At 41.6% G+C, this 19,950-nt stretch overlaps 1 pseudogene; it reads left to right on the top strand.

The window, feature by feature from the left end:
- Window positions 1-18,355, top strand: part of LOC132884745 (dynein axonemal light chain 1-like) — an 18,506-nt pseudogene extending 151 nt beyond the window's left edge.
- The last annotated feature ends 1,595 nt before the right edge of the window (window positions 18,356-19,950 follow it).

Raw genomic sequence — 19,950 nt, forward strand, 5'->3', positions numbered from 1 at the left:
CCTCAATGATCCTGGGGAACATCCAATCCATAAGGAATAAATTGGATGAACTCCAGGGAAATGCTCGCTTCCTTAAGGATTACAAAGACTGCTGCGTAATGGCGTTCACCGAGACGTGGCTAACTGAATGTGATCAGGACGCGGACCTGATGATTACCGGTTTTGGAGCACCGCACCACTTGGACCGGGACAGTGAGGTGACAAACAAATCTCAGGGTGGAGGGGTATGTCTCTATATCAACCAAAGGTACTGTTCTGCTGTAACAGTGAGAGAACGCATTTGTACCCCCGATGTGGAACTTCTGTCAGTGTCATTGCACCCTTTTTATTTGCCCCGTGAATTCCCCCAGATCTTCGTTTCAGTTTTATATATCCATCCTGGAGCACACGCCCCCTCTGCCTGTAAAACTGTGTATGAGGTAGTTCAAAAGCTGCAATCTATATCCCCTGAATCCCCGTCCTTCATACTGGGTGACTTCCCTACCTTTTACCAGTACGTAACCTGCCCCACCAGACGGGACAAGACTCTTGACCAATGCTATGGATCAGTAAAGGAAGCATACAAGTCTGTCCCACTCTCCCCCCTGGGCCGGGGAGATCACAAGCTTGTGTACCTCATGCCCACATATAGAACTGTACTGAAGAGGGAAAAGGTCCACACAAAAAACATTAAAGACTGGAACGAAGAGTCTGTGCAGTGTCTAAAGGCCTGCTTTGACTGTACTGACTGGGACATGTTCACAGAGGCCTGTGGTGAGGACTTGGATCAATTAGTTGATGCAGTATGTTCTTATGTGACATTTTGTAGAGACATGATTATTCCATGCAAAAGGGTCAAAATATATTCAAATAATAAGCCATGGGTCACAAAATCAGTGAAAGCCTGCATAAAGGCTAAGAAACATGCTTTCAAATATGGGACTGCCTCTGAACTGTATACAGCCACTAAAAACTTGAAAGTTGAAATCCTTAGAGCTAAAAGGGACTACAAAACAGTTTTGGAAAATAAAATGGTTGCAAACAATTTGGGTTCAGCCTGGTCAAGTGTGAAATCTATTGCAGGTATCAGTAATACAAAGAATGTAAGCACTGTTACTTTAGAGAATTTTGATTCAGATTCTGATCTTGCTAATGCACTTAATACATTTTTCTCCCGATTTGATACTTATGATTTCAGTACTGAAATAAGGGAACTCAGTCATAATTTAGTAGATCACAATCACTTTGAAATAGATGAGGACACGGTTGAAAGGGCACTATTTTCCACCAATGCAAACAAAAGCTGTGGTCCTGATAATATCTGTGGTAAACTGTTAAAGCTATGTTCTAAGGAATTATGTACAATTTTTCACTATATTTTTAATGTCATTATTAACCCAGCATGTCCCAAAATGTTGGAAAGATGCAATTGTTGTCCCAGTGCCCAAGATAAGGTGCCCCAAAGTCCCTAATGATTTCAGGCCTATTGCTCTGACATCTCTTGTCATGAAAACCTTTGAGAAATTAGTAAGAAACAAAATTTTAAATAAGACACAGTCAGACTTTGACCAATTCCAGTTTGCCTATAGGCCACATAGAGGTGTTGAGGATGCAACTGTATCCTTGATGAACATGCTTTTTAAACATCTGGAAGGTAAGGGAACACATGCCCAACTCTTATTTATTGATTTCTCCTCTGGTTTTAATACTATCCAACCCCATATTTTAATTGAAAGACTTTTAGAGCAATTTTATTTGAGCAAAAACCTTTTAGGCTGGGTTTTACATTTTTTAATTGACAGGACACAACGAGTGCGTATCAGTGGAGTACTGTCTGACCAGATTTTTTTACCTCCACTGGCTCCCCTCAGGGCTGTGTACTGTCCCCTCTTTTATTTATTCTTTACACTAATATGTGTCGTAGTAGCAGGGAGAACAGATTCATTCTCAAGTATGCAGATGACTCTGTCATTGTCAGTCTGCTAAAAGACAATGAGACAGGCCATGGTCCAATTGTTCAGGAGTTTGTAGACTGGTGCAAGCAATCCTACAACTGAACATCTCGAAAACAAAAAATATGTATGTGGACTTCAGGAAACATTCCAGTGTTAAGGAAACGATCAGTATAAAAGGTCAGACTGTGGAATGTGTAGACAACTACAAATATCTTGGCACTGTTATCGACAGTAAACTTACCTTTGTGGCAAACTGTGAGTCTGTGTACAAAAAGGCGAATCAGCGCCTACACTGTCTAAGGAAGCTGTCATTCTTTCACATCGACAGAAAGCTGTTAACTATGTTTTATAGATGTTTTATTGAGTCTGTGATCTCTTTTAGCCTAGTGTCCTGGTTCAGTAACCTATCTCTAAAAAATAAAAACTCACTTAATCAGATTGTGAGGTGGGCCAGTAAGTTAATTGGACAGCCTCAGCTGAACCTGGAGCCCCTCTACAATGGGCAGCTGCTGAGACTAGTGGGGTCCATCCTAAATGACCCATCCCACCCACTGTACAGTGAGTTCCAGCCTCTCCCCTCAGGCCGTAGGTTTAAGATGCCTGTATGTAAAACAAAGCGATATAGAAACAGTTTTGTCCCAGCAGCTATTAAGGCCCTGAACCACACCTAAGCACAGCCCTCTTTTCTCTATTTATTTATTTATTTATTTATTCTGTCTGGAGCATTTGTCTGTCTGTATGTCAGTTTGTTGTCCTTCTCTTGTTATTGTCTTCTGTCATTAGTATTGTGTTGTGTGTATGCTTTTAGTATTGTGTGTGTGTGTGTGTGTGTGTGTGTGTGTGTGTGTGTGTGTATGCTTTTACCTGCAACTAAATCTGCCCTCGGGTATAAATAAAGTTACCTTACCTTACCTTACACCATAGTGTGCTGGGGGGGCAGCACATCCAAGAAGGACACATCCAGGCTGGGCAAACTGATCAGGCGGGTCGGCTCTGTGGTCAGCATGAAGCTGGACTCTCTGGTGATGGTGGCAGAGAAGAGGACAATGGACAAAATACTGAACATCATGGATGATGCCAGTCACCCTCTGTACACCGTCATCAGCAACCAGAGGAGCCTGTACAGTGACAGAATGCTCCTTCCCAAGTGCAGGACTAATAGACTTAAAAACTCCTTTGTCCCTCACACCATTAGACTGTACAACTCCTCTCTGGGGGGGAGGAGGGGTAACAGGAGGACAGAGGACAGGAAGGAGCAGTAGCCTAGCCTGACAATAAGCAATACTGGACAATGTGCAATATAATGTGCAATACCTCTTCTGCTGGACATTTTTTTTCTTCTCTCTTCTCCATATCTTATTCTTTTTTTATATTTGTATATATAAATACCTAATTAGGGGCGGCACGGTGGCGTAGTGGTTAGCGCTGTCGCCTCACAGCAAGAAGGTCCTGGGTTCGAGCCCCGGGGCTGGCAAGGGCCTTTCTGTGTGGAGTTTGCATGTTCTCCCCGTGTCCGCGTGGGTTTCCTCCGGGTGCTCCGGTTTCCCCCACAGTCCAAAGACATGCAGGTTAGGTTAACCGGTGACTCTAAATTGACCGTAGGTGTGAGTGTGAATGGTTGTCTGTGTCTATGTGTCAGCCCTGTGATGACCTGGCGACTTGTCCAGGGTGTACCCCGCCTTTCGCCCGTAGTCAGCTGGGATAGGCTCCAGCTTGCCTGCGACCCTGTAGAAGGATAAAGCGGCTAGAGATAATGAGATGAGATGAGAAATACCTAATTAATTTAATTTATCTAGAAGTTTTTCTCTATTTTCTATTGTCTGTTTATCCTGTAATGATGCTATTGGAATTTTAATTTCCCTGAGGGAACCCGCCCAAAGGGATCAAAAAAGTTTTATCTAATCTAATCTAATCTAATCTAATGAACTGCTCGCTTCAGGTCCTTCCCCAATATTTTGATTGGATTAAGGTCAGGACTTTGACTTGGCCATTCCAAAACTTTATTCTTCTTTAACCATTCTTTGGTAGAACAACTTGTGTGCTTAGTGTCATTGTCTTGCTGCATGACCCACCTTCTCTTGAGATTCAGTTCATGGACAGATGTCCTGACATTTTCTTTTAGAATTTGCTGGTATATTTCAGAATTCATTGTTCCATCAATGATGGCAAGCCATCCTGGCCCAGATGTAGCAAAACAGGCCCAAACCATGATACTACCACCACCATGTTTCACAGATGGGATAATGTTCTTATGCTGGAATGCAGTGTTTTCCTTTCTCCAAACCCCCACCCTAAAACAAACAAACAAAAAAAAAAAACACGCTATTCTGTGGCTGGGAAGTTATTTAATTTGAGCGGATCCCCTAGCAAATAATATGCATGAAATCACTTGCTTTGCGCAGACAGAGGAAGGCCCTGTGCACATGCACACACTTACCTTAGCCGTTGTCGTCTTCTTCATCTTTAGGGTTTTACGGTAGCTGGCATCCAGTGTTGCATTATTGGCAGTAATTTACTGCCATCTACAGGTTTACCTTGACCATGCACTGACAGTTACATCATTCTGTTGCTAATTGAACAGCTGATCACACAGAGGTGCTCGCTGACCACCAATATTTATTAGTTTGGTCCTGTGTTTCCTTTCCTTCACAACATAATGTCTTTTCTTCTTGCTTTCCATTACTGTAGTTGTTTTTTCCAGTTTCATTCACACTCACATCCACCATTGTTCTCTCCTGTTTCAAATTTGTATCCCACAATGCCTTGTGCGAACGGGGAAAGCCCACCACATGATACATGATGTAGTATCTTGAATTGGGTCACAGTGAAGCAAGAAAAAAATTTTTAGAGCCACATGGCCCTAAATTCATTAATTTTCCTATTTTAAATACATAAACAAACAACCTAATAAAATTGGAAGTCTGTGATTCGAATTCAGTAGCTTTTGGTCCATTAAACAGAAATAATTGGGCGTCAGGGAAAATACTTTTTATGACCTTAACTTGAAAAATCTGAAAGGCAGTATACCTTTAATAGTCCTTCTATACACAGTCACGTATCAGTTAGACGATAATCAAATCATATTGCATCATATTATCATAGCAGATTCAGTTGTCACATCAAATATTGAATAGTTGCCTGAAGAATCAAAATTATATCATATCATGTGGAAGCTTGAGGTTGGCTGGATTATTTTACATGATTATTCACATGTGAAGTTCATATGACTTTTCCATAAGGACATGTTCATGTGCATGTTTTATATTTTGTGTATTTAAAGGACCATAAAATGTATTAGCATTAAACATTCTTTGAACCCTTTCTCAATTAATATGCTAATCAAATGCACCACTTGATGTACCTCTCCATTGTTTTTAAGTTTTGCGTTCCACTGTATGTAAAACACTGTTGAACAAGTCTTGCCAGGCAATACAAACCTCACCTGGTAGCACTTATGATGAATATGAAGGAAGATATCACGAAAAAATGATTTTGACCTTTTTGGTGACCTTGACCTTGATTTTGACCTCATGTGTGAACATACTTGGCCAATAAACATAGTTCTGATTCTGATTCTCATTTTCACACCATACTGCTCTCAGCCAATCAGAATACACCATACTGCTCTCAGCCAATCAGAACACACCTGAATGAATATATCATGAAAAAAAAACATTTTGACCTTTTTGGTGACTGTGACCTTGACCTTGACTGGATGACCCTCAAACTGTTGAACGTTCTATTTGAGACCAATACCCATCTATACTGAAAGTTTCATGAAGATTGGTCCAGCCGTTTTCCTATAATATCATTAACAAAAACAAACAAACAAACCCCACTGAAAACAATATCTCTCCCCCTACTGGACTCCCTCCAGGGTGAAGTAATAAAGAGAGCTTTGGGAAACACAGGCCTTCCTTGGTCACCACCCTGCCTGGGTTTCATGTTTACGCTGTTTGAGAACAGTGAAAAATTATCTAACACAAATTAAAATAAATTAACAAATGAATAAATTGATGAATAAATTTGATTCTTCAGGCAGCTATCCAATATTTGATGTTACAACTGAATCTGCTACAATAATATGAAATGATACAAATTGATTTATTATCCTTGAATTGATATGTGACTAACTGTTGTCAGAATCTGGGGTAGGCCTGGCGTTAGTTTGGAAATCTAACATCAACTCCATCCTCAAAAAAGCCCAGCAGAGGATGTATATTCTACAGCAACCCAGAAAGTATGGTCTATCACAGGAGCTGCTGATGGAGTTCTACACTGCAGTCACTGAATCCGTCCTATGCACATCCATCATGGTCTAGTGCGGAGCAGCCAAAAAACAGGACAGGAACACACTGCAGCGAACAGTAATAGCCTGGTCACACCGCCCGAACTTTGCTGGAGCGTTCCTTGAACGGTAGGGAGGGGGGGGCCGAATTTCGACAACGCTCGTCACCACGCACAAAATGGGAAAAAAATCGAAAACACGGGCATTGGCTTAGCGGTGCACCGCTGAAGCCGGCGTTGCTTTAGCGTTGGTTTAGCGGTAGCGAGCGTTGGTTTAGCGGTGACACGAGCGTTGGTATAGCGGCGTTCTGCGCATGCGGGCTTTGGCTCGGCAGGGGTATAAAGTTGGTTTAGCGGCATACCGCTTGTGACTACGGAGCTGAACGGATCATTTTGATACAAATTCTGATAGATTTTTGATAGAAGCTCCACCATCAGCTTGTCATACAGTCCATGTTCAGGCCTTCTCAGTATCCACTGTCTGACCCACACAACTCTGTCTCTCCTTCTTCTCTCTCTTCTCCTTCTGTCAACAGCTTGTTGCAATCTGAGGAGGTTCTGATTCTGCTGCTGGACTAGTGCACCAATCATAGCAAGTCTCTCAGCATCCATGGTGATACAGTTTTACTGTAACTTTGAGCAAATTCGATATAGATGAGGTCTGAACTCAACGGCAGCTCGATTCCAAATGAGCTCCTGGTCCATTTCTCCCCGTATTTATAGCCAAATTCTGGTCCCGCTCCGACACCTCTATACCAACGCCAAACCAAAGTTCATCGCCGCCATGGATAGCTGCTTCAACGCCCGACACCGTTCCAGCAACCCCGTGTCCGCTCGTAAAATGCTTACAACCGCTCCACCGAAGTTTGTGCAACGTTTAATCGTCGCCCGGGCAACGCTGGTGAAGCAGCGGTGGTCCAGCGTTCAAGATTTCTGCGTTGGCCTAGCGGACCCAAGCGTCCACAAACTTGCGTCTAGCGGTGCCAAACTTTGACTGGGCGTTGGTGGAGCGGGGGTGAACTTTGCCGGGGCGGAAAATTGCCCCCTCCTCACCGCTCGCAATATTTTGTGCAGCTCAAAACTTTCGGAGCGGTAGGAGGGCCCCTCCAGAAACATCAGCGGTGGCCAAGCGTATACAGCGTTGCTTTAACGGGGGCCAACTTTTGTTAAACGGTGGTGAACGGTTACGAGCGGTGATGAATTTTTTTCACCGCTCCAGGAACGCTCCAGCAAAGTTCGGGTGGTGTGACCGGGCTATAAGGACAGCAGAAAGAATCACTGGGGCTCCCTTGCTCAGCCTCCAGGATTTGCACATCTCACAAACCAGGAAGCAGGCAGAGAAAATCATAAAAGACTCCTCACACCCTAGACACAACCTCTTCCAATGCCTCCCCTCCAGCAGACGCTATAGCATTGCACACCAGGGCCCTGTACTAGGAAGCGGGTTTTCTGGCTTACCAGGGTAACTTCGAGAGTAACTTGATCACGTGCAGCGTAACTTCCCGATTAACCCATACTACGAAAGTTGGCTATGTTCAAACCGAGGTATGCTGCCATGGCAACTTACGCTGCATCTCAAACCTGCTCGTCTCAGGTTATGTTCTTGGTTAACCCGAGGTTTCCGATTAACCACATCCTTTTTAAACACCACCTCTCCACCGACATTTCCTCTAGAGACAATGCCAGCATACCTGGATGACCCGTGCGATATCGGAGCGCAGATTAGAGATGGGATTTATGGCTCTTTGATGGGATCCGCATCCTTGTGATCCGTTCTTTGAAAAGAGCCGTTCAAAAGACTGGCTCATTTGGCTCTTTTTAAATATTTATTCAGTTTTAAGAAGACAGCGTCTAAAGAAGCCAGATCCCTCTGCTTAGACAGTGACATCAATATTTCTGGACATACCTTTTATATAAAGCAACCTAGACTTACATTATTGTAACCCCTAAACGCTCATAAATAACCATTAAAAAACAATGAGGGTTTTAATGAATGTCCATGCAGAACGGCTTTTCTGTAAAAAAAAAAAAGAACCCACTCAAGAACATAGTTATCAAGAACGCAAGAATATTTTATAGAAAAACACTTGTTTTACAAAAATATTTAAGTCTGAGATACAAAATAGATAAAACTACAATAAATAACACAAGAACTAGTTATCACACAAGAACATTTTAATAGAAAAAAACAAACTTTCTATATTAAAAATATTGAAATTGTAACAAAAATAGATACAACTATAAACAGTCAGATAAATAGATAAAGTTATAACAAGAACACAAGATTATTTTAATAGAAAAAAACTATTAATGCAAAAAATATATTATTAGAAAAATAGATACAACTAGACAAACAGATAAATAAATGAAATACACAAAAATAGAACAAACAAAATGACGATAGAATAAATTAAATGAACGTCCGTGCAAAGTAGTTTTCCCACAATATTATCATTAATATCACACAACAACATTATAAACTATATACAAAACAATTTGAACTATTAGGCAAACAGATAAAACTTGAATAAATAAAAGGCAAATGAATGCTTGCCTGCACGCGCGCACACACACCATTATGAATGATGTTTTTATATTTCATTTTCACCTGTTGCCAGGTGCGTTTGGCACTGCTGTTGCCTCTGAAATGTTCACAGGACATACACCAACTTAGTCAAAGGGACTGAACAGTCAGTCATCTTAATTCATGTGACTCTGTGCACATATCAGCTTAAGTAGGCTACTCCATGAATTCACCATACCAAATTTTATTCAGGATTTTTCGGACATTAAACAAGCTATATATGACTGGGGCCACGTCGAAGGACCATTTTCTGTGACTTGTGATTGATCATGAAGCTTCCTCTCATCCTATACTTCTGTTCTGGAACATGTAGAAGGGAGAATGTACTTGCGCATTTACCCGATCGGCAATTCGTTGCCAACATGCTTGCCGCTCCTTATTGGCAGCCGCTGTGTTAGATTTTGCTCTTAATGTTGTTTTGAACTCCTCGTAGCTTTGCATTACGACAGCGCATTCTTCCTCCGTGAAGTACGGCGACCGTGCCATTGTGAACAGTGGTGATTTGCGCTGATAACCTCCCCTTTAACGTGAACGCGCATTAACCCTGATTAGGTTAACACAGGTTCAACAAATCAACTTCATAACTGGCGTCGTAGTACCGTTTAACCCCAAACAAGATAACCAGGTTTTGTCAACCCCGGTTTAGCGGGGGAACCCTGGGTTACTTCTGGGTAGGTTGACCTCCGTTCGTAGTACAGGGCCCAGAACTACCAGACACAGGAGCAGCTTTTTCCCATGCCATCAACAACATAAATAGATGATCTGAACCATCTTTGCCATATTCTGTTGTACCATTTGTGCCTCCTGTATCATATTCTCTTATTTGCACTACCACACTGCACTCCATGCACACTGACTGTCTTATATGGATTTTCTTTGTATATTGTGTCTTGTCTGAAAATAACCTGCACATTGTCTGCATATTGTTTCCTGTTTATATTGTGGATATTGTTGATAGCATATATATTTATATTGTAGATTGTCTCATCTCCCAGCTGACTACGGGCGAAAGGCAGGGTACACCCTGGACAAGTCGCCAGGTCATCACAGGGCTGACACATAGACACAGACAACCATTCACACCTATGGTCAATTTAGAGTCACCAGTTAACGTAACCTGCATGTCTTTGGACTGTGGGGGAAACCGGAGCACCTGGAGGAAATCCACGTGGACATGGGGAGAACATGCAAACTCTGCACAGAAAGGCCCTCGTCAGCCACAGGGCTCGAACCCAGACCTTCTTGCTGTGAGGCATATATATATATATATATATATATATATATATATATATATATGGTGGCACAGTGGTTAGCACTGTCGCATCACAGCAAGAAGGTCCTGGGTTCGAGTCCAATGGCCGATAAGGGCCTTTCTGTGTGAAGTTTGAATATTCTCCCTCTGTCTGTGTGGGTTTCCTCCAGGTACTCCCCCACAGTCCAAAGACATGCAGGTTAGGCTAATTGGTGGCTCTAAATTGACTGTAGCTGTGAATGGGTGATAGCCCTGTGATGCTCTGGTGACTTGTCCAGGGTGTACCCTGCCTCTCATCCATAGTCAGCTGGGATAGACTCCAGTTTGCCTGCAACCCTCGACAGGATAAGTAGCTACAGATAATGGGTGTGTGTGTGTGTGTGTGTATATATATATATATATATATATATATATGGGCGGCACGGTGGTGTAGTGGTTAGCGCTGTCGCCTCACAGCAAGAAGGTCCTGGGTTCGAGCCCCGGGGCCAGCAAGGGCCTTTCTGTGTGGAGTTTGCATGTTCTCCCCGTGTCCACGTGGGTTTCCTCCAGGTGCTCCGGTTTCCCCCACAGTCCAAAGACATGCAGGTTAGGTTAACTGGTGACTCTAAATTGACCGTAGGTGTGAATGTGAGTGTGAATGGTTGTCTGTGTCTATGTGTCAGCCCTGTGATGACCTGGCGACTTGTCCAGGGTGTACCCCGCCTTTCGCCCGTAGTCAGCTGGGATAGGCTCAAGCTTGCCTGCGACCCTGTAGAAGGATAAAGCGGCTAGAGATAATGATATATCTCCATCCATTGCTGCTTATCCTGTTCTGCAGGCAAGCTGGAGCCTATCCCAGCTGACTATGGGCGAGAGGCGGGGTACACCCTGGACAAGTTGCCAGGTCATCGCAGGGCTGACACATGTGCCCTTGGACTGTGGGAGCACCCAGAGGAAACCCACATGGAGAGCATGCAAACTCCACACAGAAAGGCCCTCGTCAGCTACTGGGCTTGAACCCAGAACCTTCTTGCTGTGAGGTAACAGTGCTAACCACTACACCACCGTGCCACCCATACAGTGCTTAGTGTAAATGAGTACACCCCCTGTGAAAAGTAACATTTTAAACAATATCTCAGTGAACACAAACAATTTCCAAAATGTTGAAAAGACAAAGTTTAATATAACATCTGTTTAACTTATAACATGAAAGTAAGGTTAATAATATAAACTTAGATTACACATTTTTCAGTTTTACTCAAATTAGGGTTGTGCAAAAATGAGTACACCCCACAACAAAAACTACTACATTGAGTACTTTGTATGGCCTCCATGATTTTTAATGACAGCCCCAAGTCTTCTAGGCATGGAATGAACAAGTTGGTGACATTTTGCAACATCAATCTTTTTCCATTCTTCAACAATGACCTCTTTTAGTGACTGGATGCTGGATGGAGAGTGATGCTCAACTTGTCTCTTCAGAATTCCCCATATGTGTTTGATTGGGTTCAGATCAGGAGACATACTTGGCCACTGAATCACTTTCACCCTGTTCTTCTTCAGAAATCCAACAGTGGCCTTAGATGTGTGTTTAGGATCATTGTCATGTTGGAAAAGTGCACGACGACCAAGAGCACAGAGTGATGGTAGCATCTTCTCTTTCAGTATAGAGCAATACGTCTGTGAATTCATGATACCATCAATGAAATGCAGCTCCCCGACACCAGCAGCACTCATGCAGCCCCACATAAGGACACTGCCACCACCATGTTTCACTGGAGGCACCATGCATTTTTCTTTATATTCCTCACCTTTGCGACGCCATACAGTTTGGAAGCCATCAGTTCCAAAAACATTTATCTTGGTCTCATCACTCCAGAGTATAGAGTCCCAGTAGTCTTCATCTTTGTCAGCATGGGCCCTGGCAAACTCTAGGCAGGCGTTTTTGTGCCTGAGCTTTAGGAGACGCTTCTTTCGTGGATGGCATCCATGCATGCCATTCCTCTGCAGTGTACGCCATATTGTGTCACGGGAAATAGTCACCCCAGTTTGGCTTTCTACTTCTTGAGATAACTGCGGTGAACTTGCATGCCGATTTTCTTCAACCCTTCTCGTCAGAAGATGCTCCTGTCGAGGTGTTAACTTCCATGGACAACCTGGATGTCTCTGTGAGATGGTTGCAGTTCCATCTTTCTTAAATTTTTGTAGCACTTTTGCTACAGTATTCTGACTGATAAGTAAAGCTTTGCTGATCTTCTTGTAGCCTTCACCTTTGTGGTGTAAAGAAATTTTCTTTGGGGAATTCTGAAGAGACAAGTTGAGCATCACTCTCCATCCAGCATCCAGTCACTAAAAGAGGTCATTGTTGAAGAATGGAAAAAGATTGATGTTGCAAAATGTTGCCAACTTGTTCATTCCATGCCTAGAAGACTTGGTGCGGTCATTAAAAATCATGGAGGCCATACTAGATGTATTTGTTGTGGGGTGTACTCAGTTTTGCACCACCCTAATTTGAGTAAAACTGAAAAATGTGTAAGTTTATATTATTAACCTTACTTTCATGTTATAAGTTAAACAGATGTTATATTAAACTTTGTCTTTTCAACATTTTGGAAATTGTTTGTGTTCATTGAGATATTGTTTAAAATGTTACTTTTCAAAGGGGGTGTACTCATTTACGCTGCTGAGCACTATATACATATATATTGTGGCTACAGCCACTACGGTACGTCATCATGTGAAAATGAGTGTAACAATCGCGCACTGCACATAAGCATAAGCACAACAATCACCAGAACGGTGAATCATGATCTCGCGATATGAGCAGTTGATCTCGAGTTATCATCGTGTTACAAGAAGGAATGTCAGAATGTGTTGAAGGACTTTTATTTTGAAATGCTGACTGACCCCCTCGCGCCAATCAGCTTAATCATTAATTCAGTTAATCAGTGCATTCGCTCACACTCCGGCTCGCGACTATATTTACTGTATGGACATGGTATAAGAAAATTTTATTTATAAGCAGTAGCCACATGTACCCATAGGGTGCCTATTCCCCCCCGTATCACTAGAGAAACATGAACTGCCTGAATCAAATTCCTTGTGTGTGTGTCACAAACTCGGCCAATAATTTGGATTCTAATTCTGGTTCCAATTCTGATTCGGAAGTCGAGTTTGCGCATGCGCGTTGTATGATAACAGGTCCATCGCCGCCGCTGAGGAGAGCACGGTGAGCAGCTGAACCATCTTTTTAATGTTTAATAAAGTAGTACAGTTTTACTGAAGTTAAAAAGTAACTGGGGCACCTTATAACAAAACGAGGATCTTTTGTTTTTAGGACGAAATTAGTCAAATAAATGTGTTAATCAAATGCGACAGACTCTGCAGTCGGTAATTGAGCAGAGCTAATAGAAGTTAGTTTCAGTTATGGGTCTATTTCAGAAACTGGGTACTGTGGGGGTCCATACCTGTCAACTTTGAGGTTTGAAAAAAAAAAGGGATATTTCTCAGATTTTTAACTCAAAATAAGGGAAAATTTCGGAAAGTCATACCCTTCACCAAAAGTGGGTATGTAGTTGAATGGGGGGCAATTTTCTATCTAGTATTTGTGATTCTGTACTCTGGTGCATGTTGGTGATAGCCAAGACCCAAACTCAATATGCTTATGGTTTGTAGAGTGCATTTGTGAATAAACTATACATTTATTTTTATTTGCTTTCAGTGGTACCAGTTATTTCCCAAATTAAGGGCTAAAATACGTATCTTATGTTAAAATAAGAAAGGTCATTATATAACCAGTCAATAAATTAAATTCCATTGCAATTTATTATGGTTTTACCATAGTCATGGCCTCGGAACACTAGATAGATAGATAGATAGATAGATAGATAGATAGATGTAATAAAGAGAGAGTAATATAAGATATTAAACCAAGAGTGATTTAAAATGGGTAAGTTTCAGATAGAAAATAAAATAGACAATGAGTGGATAAAACAGTTAATACACCAATTAGTTTACACTAGGCTATTTATGAGGTCTGAGCCAGGACATACTTAATGTAAACATGTGTAGCTTACCTTTGATTTGGGAGGCTTTCGTTTTCCCCGTGGAAAATTTCTTTGCTATTGAAGAGTCTGGGAACATTCCAGCCATGCATTTGTTGAAATCATCAAAGAAAGAGAGGCTAATGTTTTTCTTAGCTATTAGCATCGCCATCTTCACCTCAGACCTAATCAGTGTTGCCAGATACTGCTGATGTTTTCCAGCCCAAAATATATTCAAAACCCGCCAAAATGCACTTGAAACCGCCCAACTTGGGCGGGAAACTGCCCAATCTGGCAACACTGGACCTAATCACTTGTTCAGCCTCACCTCCGGACGAAGTTATGTAATTACTGATGCCTGAGAGGGCGGGGACATGAATTCATGGCCCGACTTCCTGCTGTAAACTCCTGTCAGAGGCGCTTCATGAATTCTGGCCATACCGACTTTTTTATATTGTGAAAATACGGGACGTTTATATAATGTGAAAATACGGGATATTTTCGGGAAAAAAAAAACGGGAAGACAGCGGGAAATAAGTCAAAATAAGGGATTTCCCGGGAAAAACGGGAGGGTTGACAGGTATGTGGGGGTCCCCCACTAAATATACTCACAGTCAATAAACTATATGGTTTTGAATGGTGATGTTGGTTTTAATTTGAAATAAAATGATGAAAGAAATAATACAGATAAAACTAAATCTTTGTGAATACTCTATTCAGAATTTGGCAAAAATTCAGCAAATTTGTGGAAAAATGGCGGCTTGATCTGGGACATGATAAATGGTTGACTACATCGCATTCCCTTAAAAAGGTTGTAGTCCACTGAAAAGTCTACAGTTATCACTAATTGTATTTTAAGTTGTAACTTTATACACCTAAGGATTGGTGCGCTCACAGAATAATCATAACCGTAATAAAACATCATGCAAAATATTTGATCACCATCGTAACTCCATTTTCCGCATACCCCAAACCAATACGATCATGTGTTTTGATCTAAACGGAAAGCCTCAGGGTCAAGGTCACTACCTCACCAAAAGTAGTAACTTAAAATCACTACGCCATATAAAAATTTAGTTATAAATCTGCAATTTTATTTTTTAAAACGAAAGCTGAAAGTTAGGTGTAGGATATGTTATGATGGTAGCTGGTCTTGTATGAATTTCTGAGCTATAAAATGAGTTGTGGTCTTTTTTTTTTACCATAGAGTGTTATTTGTGTGCAGGGAAAGACACACATTAACAATTTGCATGTGTAGAATGGAATTTTCCACTCCAACAGTTAGAAGTTGATCGTGCTTCCATTTGCGGTCTTTCTGTTTAGCCTCGGTCACAACCGGCTGTATGTGCTCCTACGGCTGGTCTACGTGCAAGAAATGCACAGAGGGCGCGCGTGTGACGTGCTGATTTTCGAGCCGTAGACTGGCCGCAGAGGTTCTTTGTCATGTCAAACAAACTCTACAGGCGCTTGCGTTTTTTTCAGGTTGCAAGACAAACTTGCGGCCAACGTGCGTCTTTCTCCACAAACAAAAAAACCCCGCAGCGATTTGGGAAACGCCAAAAATCGCACGGCCAAAAAATCGTACGTCCGGTTGTGACCTAGACATTACACGAGTGATCTGTTCTGACGTTATCACTGAAAAGGTGAGTTTTGATAGTTTTTTGTTTTAGTCTTGCAGTATAAGACAATAGAATGTTTCTTTTTCATCTTGCTTTCATATTTCGTAGAGTTTGCGTATTTTTGGCCAATATTTTATAACCATGGTCAATTTAGATCAAACTTTTGATAGAATCTACGGCCAGTCATTTTGCCCCGCCTCACGCTCCGTCCGGTGTGCTAGTGATGTCCCATTGCTCGCATGCGGCAGCAGAGACCCGCGCAACCTTCAGCCGGTACAGTCGCTGTTCTTTTACCACTGCCGTTATTCTCATCTTTCCCGTGTGTTCTTGATTTTTCCATTGTGTCTTATTTCGCCATATCAAATACCCAAAATGTACCATATTATTCATATTTAAGTGAATAATCAATTCAGTCCTCATAACTTGGCATTTTTAGCCCAAGCAATCAAAAAGAGGAAATTTATTCAATATTTTCACTCCTCTGTGAAGGAGGGGCTTTAATTCTTCATGATGTAGTTATTTTTTATGTAAATCAACTTTACAAAAACATTTGAATTGTAATTAAAAAAAAAATTCCACAGTGGAGGCCAGATAAAGCAAGATGCTATCTTTATTCTTATTAAACATGACAAAAAAAACATTGAGTGTTAGATAAATGCAAAAACAATAGTAAAATTAGAAAACTTATTTTTTGACCATAATGTCCCAAATGAGAGACTAGTTTCTGAGACGGACCCTTATCTGGGAATTGTAGCTGAGTATTTTACAGAATAATGTCAAAATGAGAGAAATCTCCACTAATGGTCACCGAGATGGGACTGCTGACATGTTAACCTGGTATTAAGTCGGTATAATGTTGACAGAGTTGTTAGCCAAGTTGTAAAAGTTTTCTGTATCCTTATTACATACTTCCCTTGGATTATTTTCCTTTACAGGTGAAAACAACTATATTCAATAAACTTTGGCAAAGTGGGTCAGGAATAATCCGTGTTTGTGATTATACCATGAACTACCGGACATTTGTCATTCTTCATCAGCATATATTTAAAGAGCTGTTAATGCATCGTGTTTTGTTTTTCCTCAGGAGGAGAAGTCAGGGGGGAAAAGCAGGTGATACTAAAGAAGTGTGGCTCTATGGCCAAATCCCTCCTATTGAAAAGGCGGATGTGTCTCTCCACCCTGACTAACTGTGAGTGAATTTATACTTTTAGTTATATTGCTTTAGCATCCTGATTAACGAGTTGGCTGTGTAACTTTTGTCATGTTTGTCCTCCAGGAAACTGTCATTGTCAACCAAATGGATTGAAAAAAAAAAACAATTCCAGCCTAAATGGATTCAGTATATTCTGCATGGGCATATGTATAAATCTAAATATATCTGCATTTCTGGTTGCTGCTTTGTGACTATATTTATTGTTAAAAGCACTAGAGAAATACAAATGGATTGAATTCATATAAATGTGTCTGACTTGTGAAATACAAAGCAGCTAACTTTTCTAACTGTAACAAGAAACTATTGTCTGAAACTGAGATGCACTTCTGCTGCTTTTCCTCAAGAACCTCAAGGTATTATCCTTGGGTCATATCAATGTCAAAAATCTTAATGGACTTGTAAGTAAGCATTATACATCAGATTTAATTTAATGCTAATGAGTGAACAGAAGTGGCACTCATTGGTGTTTTTGAGAACAAGCTATTCCCAGAGTTAAAGGCTGAGGTATAGAGGTGAGCATCGGGGCTGAAACAAAGCTCAGCCATGAATAAAGGCCATGTTCATTAACATGAGAGGTAATGTGGTGCTACTTTTATTCATTCGTTTTCAGAAACTACTGTATCCTGGTGAGGGTCATGGTTGCTGAAGGAATAGTTTGATTATATTTTAATAAATAGAATCAACTAAATTCATCAGAATATATCCCAGGCAGGTGTACACAGTAATAACTGCAGGAATGAATGGGATTGGTCAAGATTTCTGCTGGAGCTGGTGAGAATGGGAGTAAAAAAAAAAAAAAATCAGTCCCGCACATCAAGGCAAATGTACAGTAATTCATTAAAACCACTGTGGTGTGTGTGTGAGAGAGAGAGAAATGTTTATCTGTGCTGTTGTGTCCTGTAGGAGGCTGTAGTGGACACGTTGGAGAAACTGTGGATCTCCTACAACCTCATAGACAAGCTGAAGGGAATCTATATGATGAAGCAGTGCTGTGTCCTGTACATGTCTAACAGCTTGGTCAAAGAGTGCTGCGAGTGAGAACATTTGGAACAGCATAGTTGCTTTTTGGAAACCAGGAGATGAATATTCAGCTATTTTGTGAATGTGTGCCATATCAGAGGAGTTTGCAAAGCTGGCAGATCTTTCATCACTGGTAGCGCTGGTCTTTGCGGGCGATCCTGTAGAAGAGAAATACTCTCCTGAGGGCGCCTGGATAGATGAGGCCACCAAGAGGGTCCCCAATCTGAAGAAGCTTGATGGTAAGAAAGACGTTATGTTTTCTAAACCTCTGCTTCCTTTGCTTTACACTGACACACATGCAGCTACACAAACACACAGCCATGCAGAATTATTTCATTTGATTTATTTCTAGAAATGACATGAGTGAAGGAAAAAGTGCAGCGAGTTGCTCATTCAAAGAAAGAGAAAGGACATGAGTGAAGGAGAAAGTGCAGCGAGTTGCTCATTCAAAGACAGAGAAGTGAACATGAGTGAAGGAGAAAGTGCAGCGAGTTGCTCATTCAAAGACAAAGTGAAAATGAGTGAGGAGAAAGTGCAGCGAGTTGCTCATTCAAAGACAGAGAAGTGAACATGAGTGAAGGAGAAAGTGCAGTGTGTTGCTCATTCAAAGACGGAGAAGTGAACATGAGTGAGGAGAAAGTGCAGCGAGTTGCTCATTCAAAGACAGAGAAGGTACATGAGTGAAGGAGAAAGTGCAGTGAATTGCTCAGTCAAAGACAGAGAAGGGACATGAGTGAAGGAGAAAGTGCAGCGAGTTGCTCATTCAAAAGACAGAGAAGTGAAAATGAGTGAAAGAGACAAAGTGCAGCGAGTTGCTCAGTCAAAGACAGAGAAGGGACATGAGTGAAGGAGAAAGTGCAGCGAATTGCTCAGTCAAAGACAGAGAAGGGACATGAGTGAAGGAGAGTGCAGTGAGTTGCTCATTCAAAAGACAGCGAAGTGAAAATGAGTGAAAGACAAAGTGCAGCGAGCTGCTCAGTCAAAGACAGAGAAGGGACATGAGTGAAAGAGAGTGCAGTGAGTTGCTCATTCAAAAGACAGCGAAGTGAAAATGAGTGAAAGAGACAAAGTGCAGTGAGTTGCTCATTCAAAGACGGAGAAGTGAACATGAGTGAGGAGAAAGTGCAGCGAGTTGCTCATTCAAAGACGGAGAAGTGAACATGAGTGAAGGAGAAAGTGCAGCGAGTTGCTCATTCAAAAGACAGAAGTGAAAATGAGTGAAAGAGACAAAGTGCAGCGAGCTGCTCAGTCAAAGACAGAGAAGTGAACATGAGTGAAGGAGAAAGTGCAGCGAGTTGCTCATTCAAAGACGGAGAACTGAACATGAGTGAAGGAGAAAGTGCAACGAGTTGCTCATTCAAAGACAAAGTGAACATGAGTGAAGGAGAAAGTGCAGCGAGTTGCTCATTCAAAGACAGAGAAGGGACATGAGTGAAGGAGAAAGTGCAGCGAGTTGCTCATTCAAAGACAGAAAAGTGAACATGAGTGAAAGCGACAAAGTGCAGCGAGTTGCTCATTCAAAGACCGAGAATGGACATAACTACCATTGAGGACACCGAGGTCATGTCCTCGGTATTTTTTTCAGAAATTTAAAATTGGTCTGTGCTGAATTCGAGCAGTGATCAATGTAAAACGCAGCGTCCACATCCACATATCATCTGTATTTCCCCCCAATAACATTCACATTTGTCTAATGTCATCTGAAATATCTCAGCCTCTAGCTTTCTCTATCGTTGCTGTGTCTAACGCAGTGTCACGCGATGTAGCCTATACTAGTGTCGGCCGGGGAAGTTGGGTTTTGGATAAAACAGGCAGGGTGTAGTCTACTCTCTATCACATATGCCTACCTAACCTAACGTAGGCTAATAGTCACATCACATTATAGAGCTTTACCTGAGTGCAAATTGAAAACGTTGCAACAAACTATATTAAGGTTTGGACAGCCAACAGAAGAGCAGGGAAAGAGAAGGAGGGAAGGTGAGAAAATATTGTCAGTGCAGTGGCAGACCGTTCAGCGGG

Source organism: Neoarius graeffei, chromosome 1 (genome assembly GCF_027579695.1).
Source record: "Neoarius graeffei isolate fNeoGra1 chromosome 1, fNeoGra1.pri, whole genome shotgun sequence".
Taxonomy (NCBI): domain Eukaryota; kingdom Metazoa; phylum Chordata; class Actinopteri; order Siluriformes; family Ariidae; genus Neoarius; species Neoarius graeffei.